Source organism: Calonectris borealis, unplaced genomic scaffold (assembly GCF_964195595.1).
Source record: "Calonectris borealis unplaced genomic scaffold, bCalBor7.hap1.2 HAP1_SCAFFOLD_200, whole genome shotgun sequence".
Lineage (NCBI taxonomy): Eukaryota > Metazoa > Chordata > Aves > Procellariiformes > Procellariidae > Calonectris > Calonectris borealis.
This window is the reverse complement of record NW_027441585.1, coordinates 59760-66133: the sequence shown is the minus strand read 5'-3', so window position 1 is coordinate 66133 and position 6374 is coordinate 59760. Positions and strand designations below refer to the sequence as shown.

Genomic DNA, 6374 nt, shown 5'->3' with positions numbered 1-6374 from the left:
CCCAGGGAGGGCAGCTCCAAGCCAAACACACACATGCACAGACCAACACTATACAGAACCTTACAAACAACGCGCCTCAGAGGAGAGAAAACTCTCGGCAAGAATGACGACACCCGGACAGAAGACGCCATCGGGCAAGAAGACGCATGGGACCATGATGGTGACGTGAGGAGGCTCTGGGGCAACCCCAGAAAAAGAGTAGAACATCATGGCCTGTGACAAGACGTTGCTCTCAAAATTAAGGAGATTTACACACAAGAAGCCAGGCCTCAAGACCTAAAAACGTAAGGATGCAGGGAAACAATCCCAGTCCGTGAAAACGGACATCTAGAGAGCAGAGCTGCTCCTACAGCCAAGAAGGATGCTGCAAAAGAGGAGTGTCTAGAAAGTTCTGAGACGTAGGACCAATCTACACTAAGCTTGCAACACAAAAGAAGCAGCATCCGATTGGTGCTACACCGATGAGTACAGATAGTCAAGATCCGAGGGATGGCACCTGAGGTGCATGCTGCGCTCCTCGAGCGCAAAGAGGACATTGAGACCTGAGGAAGGCCTAAGACACAGAAGGCAGACCACACAACAGACACAGGCTGGAACTGCCCTGCCTGGCACACGCTAACATCACACTGAAGAGTAACCCGCTCCCTTTAACTGCCCAAAAGTGGCTGTTCCTGGACAGCTCTTTGCCCTAAGTAGCTTTAAATGCACCTTCCTGCAGTTGCCAACCTTGTCTCCTTGCCCCCTCTCCAGCCATCGTCCTTCAACTTAGCTTTCAGAGGGCCAGGGGTCTGAATCCATCCTTGACAAAAAACACATTGGCTAGCTGATATTTTCCTGCAGTCACCAGGTTCCCCTTCAGTATCTGAAGAAAAAAAAACCAACACACACACCAGCAGTAAGCATCATGACAGTAGACACCGTGCTCTTCAACAACACCCTCATCCTCACAAGAGCTGTGGCATTACACTTGCCTGCTCCACACCGATTCCAGAGTCGGATGCCATTACTTGTGGCACCTAAGATACCAAGACACACACGGTTACCATTGCATTTGTGAGAAATCACCAGTCCCATGCTCCTCCTCTCTACTACCCGGCTCACCTCAAATGCTCATCCAATTCCAAAGGCAGCCTGCACGGCACCTGCAAAACCACAGAGAAACACTTCACTGAGTTGCCATGTAATACTTTGCCATTAGATGCCAACCCAGCCCACAACCACCTCACCTTCTCGGACCCCTTCTCGTCAGCATGTGGCAGCGTTGCCCATTCGAGCTTGCGTGCGGCACCTGCAAAAACCCAAGCGAAAAGGCACATGCTGAGATACTGCCCAAAACTGCAGCCTACCCACAGTGAGTCCTATCTCCCTCTCCTTTACCTTGGCCGCTCACCTGTCCCACCTCCAACATTTTGGGTTGCCACATTGAAGCTTGCGCACCACCTGTAAAACATAAACAACAAGGGTTGCTTACAACTTCACCAGCAATACACCACCTGAAAAATAACCGCTATTTCAGCCCACCAATCACCACTCACCTTGGCCAAGTCAGCTCCGGTGCCCATATCGCTCCTCCCTTTACCCCTTCAAATTAAAAAATAGAAATACCATAATGTAGTCATATAGCCACCAGTCACACCTTCCCTCTAATACCATCCACAAACCCTCCTGCTTCTAGTGCTCCGCTCGTTCCTCTGCATCTGCAAAAATGATATTGAATGAGTCACCTGGATGCAGAGCAATAGCTTAACGATTGCAGAGGACTTCTTTCCATGTAGGAATACCATCTAGAATCCAACTATACTTCCTGCTATTAAAAAAATTTTATAAATCAAACATTAAGCCGTACATTAATCAAACACAAGCCTTAATGCCTTTGAGATTCCATTTCCTTCACTACCCCTGAACAGCACCTCCCGCATAGCTCAGCTCATCCCCATAAAACATTATCGAAAGAGCTGTCCACACAGCCTGCCAACAGCTACTGAGTCCTAGATGACTGTACAACCATTGCCTCAACAGTCTAGGCATATCAACGTATTAACCATAGACTCTTATGGCTATTCCACCTCCCCCTGACTGTACACCCCCAGGCAGGGCAGCTCCAAGCCACACACACACACACGCACAGACTGACACTACATGGAACCCTACAAAAAACAGACCTCAAAGAGGAGAGAAAACTCTCGGCAAGAAGAATGACACCCAGATAGAAGACGCTGTCAGGCAAGACGACCTGTGGGACCATAACGGTGACATGAGAAGGCTCTGGGGCAACCCCAGAAAAAGGAGTAGAACCTCACGGCCCGTGACAATAAGATACTCTCAAAACTGAGAGGATGTACAAGCAAGAAGCCTGGCCAAGACCTAAGAGCCTAAGGATGCAGGGAAGAAATCCCAGTCCATGAAAACGGACGGCTAGAGAGAAGAGCTGCTCACACAGCCGGGAAGGATGCCGCAAAAGATGACCGTCCAGAAACTTCAAGACACAAGACCAATTCACGCTTTCAGCTTGTAATGCAAGAAAAGAAGTGCCTCTCGAGTGCTATGCTGATGAGTGGAGGCATTCGAGACCTTAGGGATGGGACCTGTGCCCCTCAAGCGCAAAGAGCAATGAGGTCATCGAGACCTGAGGAAGGCCTAAGACACAGAAGGCAGACCACACAAACTACACAACAACAGACACAGGCTGGAACTGCCCTGCCCAGCATCATAGTGAAGAGTAGTCAGCTCCCTTTAACTGCCCAAAGCAGTCTGTTCCTGTACAGCCCCCTGCCCTACACTATCTTTAAAACCCCGTCATGCAATTGCCAACCTTGCCTACTAAGCGTTATCCACTACTCCCGCCGATCCCTCTCCAGCGCCAGTGCCTCAACTTAGCTTTCAGAGGGCCAGGAGTCTGAATGCATCCTTGACAAAAAACACATTGGCTAGCTGATATTTTCCTGCAGTCACTGGGTTCCTCTTCAGTATCTGAAAAAAAAAAAAAATACAATACAGCATACCAGCAGTAAGCATCATGGCAGTAGACACCGCTCTCTTCCACAACACCCTCATCCTCACAAGAGCTGTGGCATTGAACTTGCCTGCTCCATGCCAATTCCAGAGTCGGATGCTGCAGCCACCATTACTTGTGGCACCTAAGATACCAAGACACACACGGTTACCATTGCATTTGTGAGAAATCACCAGTCCCATGCTCCTCCTCTCTACTACCCAGCTCACCTCAAATGCTCATCCGATTCCAAAGGTGGCCTGCACAGCACCTGCAAAACCAGAGCAAAACACTTGACTGCGTTGTATATAATACTTCGCTATTAGACGCCAACCCGGCCCACAACCGCCTCGCCTTCTCGGACCCCTTCGTCAGCATGTGGCAGCATCACCCCTTCGAGCCTGTGTGCGGCACCTGCAAAAACCCAAGCGAAAAGGCACATGCTGAGATACTGCCCAAAACCGCAGCCTACCGACAGTGATTCCTACCAACCTCTCATTGACCTTGGCCACTCAGCTGTCCAGCCTCCATCATTTTGGGTTGCCACATTGAAGCTTGCGCACCACCTGTAAAACACAAACAACAAGGGTTGCTTATAACTTCACCAGCAATACACCACCTGAAACATAACCGCTACTTCAGCCCACCAATCACCACTCACCTTGGCCGAGTCAGCTCCGGTGCCCATATCCCATATTGCTCCTCCCTTTGCCCCTTCAAATTAAGAAATATAAATACCATAGTGTAGTGATATAGCCACCAGTCACATCTTCCCTCTAATACCACACACCAACCCTCCTGCTTCTAGTGCTCCGCTCGTTCCTCTGCATCTGCAAAAATGATATTGAATGAGTCACCCGGATGCAGAGCGATAGCCTAACAATTGCAGAGGACTTCTTTCCATGTAGGAATACCATCTAGAATCCAACTATACTTCCTGCCATTAAAAAAATTTTATAAATCAAACATTAAGCCGTACACATAGAAGCCTTATCGCCTTTGAGATTCCATTTCCTTCACTACCCCTGAACAGCACCTCCCGCATAGCTCAGCTCATCCCCATAAAACATTATCGAAAGAGCTGTCCACACAGCCTGCCAACAGCTACTGAGTCCTAGATGACTGTACAACCATTGCCTCAACAGTCTAGGCATATCAACGTATTAACCATAGACTCTTATGGCTATTCCACCTCCCCCTGACTGTACACCCCCAGGCAGGGCAGCTCCAAGCCACACACACACATGCACAGACCAACGCTACATGGAACCCTAAAAAAAAAAAAAAATATGTGCCTCAAAGAGGAGAGAAAACTCTCGGCAAGAAGAATGACACCCGAACGGAAGACACCATTTGGCAAGACAAAGCATGGGACCATGACAGTGATGTGAAGAGGCTCTGTGGCAACCCCAGAAAGAGTATAACATCATGGCCCGTGACAAGAAGTTATTCTCAAAACAGAGAGGATGTACACACAAGAAGCCTGGCCTCAAGACCTGAGAACGTAAGGATGCAGGGAAGAAATCCCAGTCCGCAAACGTGGACGGCTAGAGAGCAGAGCTGCTCCCGCAGCTGGGAAGGATGCCGCAGAAGATGACCATCTGGAAACTTCAAGATGTGAGACCGATCCGCACTTTAAGCTTGTAATGTAAAAAAAGCAGCATCCGATTGGTGCTACACCGATGAGTACAGGCATTAGAGATCCTAGGGATGGCACCCGAGGTGCATGCTGTGCTCCTCGAGCGCAAAGAGGACATCGAGACCCGAGGAAGGCCTCAGACACAGAAGACAGACCACACAAACTACACAACAACAGACACAGGCTGGAACTGCCCTGCCCTAGCCTCATGCTGAAGAGTAACCCGCTCTCTTTAACTGCCCAAAGGAGACTGTTCCTGGACAGCCCTTTGCCCTACATAAACTTTAAATGCACCTCCCTACAGTTGCCAACCTTGTCTCCTTGCCCCCTCCCCAGCCATCATCCCTCAACTTAGCTTTGAGAGGGCCAGGAGTCTGAATGCATCCTGACAAAAAATACATTTGGTAGCAGATATTTTCCTGCAATCACCAGGTTCCCCTCCAGCATCTGAAGAAAAAAAAAAAAAACAACTACAAAACACCATACCAGCTGTAAGCATCATGATAGTAGACACCGCTCTCTTTCACAACACCCTCATCCTCACAAGAGCTGTGGCATTGAACTTGCCTGCTCCACGCCAATTACAGAGTCGGACACTGCGGCCACCGTTACTTGTGGCACCTAAGATACCAAGACACACAAAGTTAACATTGCATTTATGAGATATCACCAGTCCCACGCTCCTCCTCTCTACTACCCAGCTCACCTCAAACGCTCATCCAATTCCAAAGGCGGCCCACACAGCACCTGCAAGATCACAGAGAAACACTTCACTGAGTTGCCATGCAATACTTTGCTATTAGACACCAACCCAGCCCACAACCGCCTCACCTCAGACCCCTCGTCAGCATGCGGCAGCGTCGCCCCTCCGAGCCTGTGTACGGCACCTGCAAAAACCCAAGGGAAAAGGCACATGCTGAGATACTGCCCAAAACTGCAGCCTGCCCACACCGATTCGTGTCTCTCACTCCTTTACCTTGACAGCTCACCCACCCAGCCTCTGCCACCTTTGGTTGCCATGTTGAGGTTTGTGCACCACCTGTAGACCCAAACAACAGGTTGCTTATAACTTCACCAGCAGTACGACACCTGAAAAATAACCGCTACTTCAGCCCCCCAATCACCACTCACCTTGCCCGAGTCAGCTCCAGTGCCCGTATCCCACATACCTCCTCCCTTTGCACCCTTCAAATGAAAAGAACACCACACCATAATGTAGTCATATAGCCACCAGTCACATCGTCCCACTAATACCATGCAACAACCTTCTTACGGTACTCCACTCGCCTCTCCTACGTCACCCTTTGGTGCGTGGCTTGTCCGTCTGCATCTGAAAACGCAATAACGTCGAAGAAGTCACCCAGTTGCAGAGCAATAGCTTAACAATTCCAGAAGTCATCTTTCCATTTAGGAATACCACTAAGAATCCAACAATACATCCTGCCATTAATAAAAAACCACACCCAAACAACCCACAACCTTTAAGCCCCAAATATATAAGCATTAACACCTTGGAGATTCAATCTGCTTTACTACCACTACCCTTGACCAGCCCCTCCCACACGGCTCTGCACCTCCCCATTAAACACCATTGAAAGAGCTGTCCACACAACCTGCTGATGGCTACTCGATCCGAGATGACTGTACCACCTTTGCCTCAACGGTCTAGGCATATCAACATATTAACCATAGACTCTTATGGCTATTCCACCTATACCTGACTCTACAACCCCGGGCAGGGCT

General features: G+C 49.3%; 1 long non-coding RNA gene across 1 annotated transcript; it reads right to left on the bottom strand.

Annotated features, from left to right (window-relative positions):
- Nucleotides 1–1098: 1098 nt before the first annotated feature.
- LOC142077301 (uncharacterized) lies at nt 1099–1442 on the bottom strand. Its single transcript, XR_012671709.1, has 3 exons — nt 1391–1442; nt 1227–1288; nt 1099–1142 (listed from the first exon to the last, which is right to left on the bottom strand). It is a non-coding gene; the product is annotated as an uncharacterized LOC142077301 (long non-coding RNA).
- Nucleotides 1443–6374: the final 4932 nt, after the last annotated feature.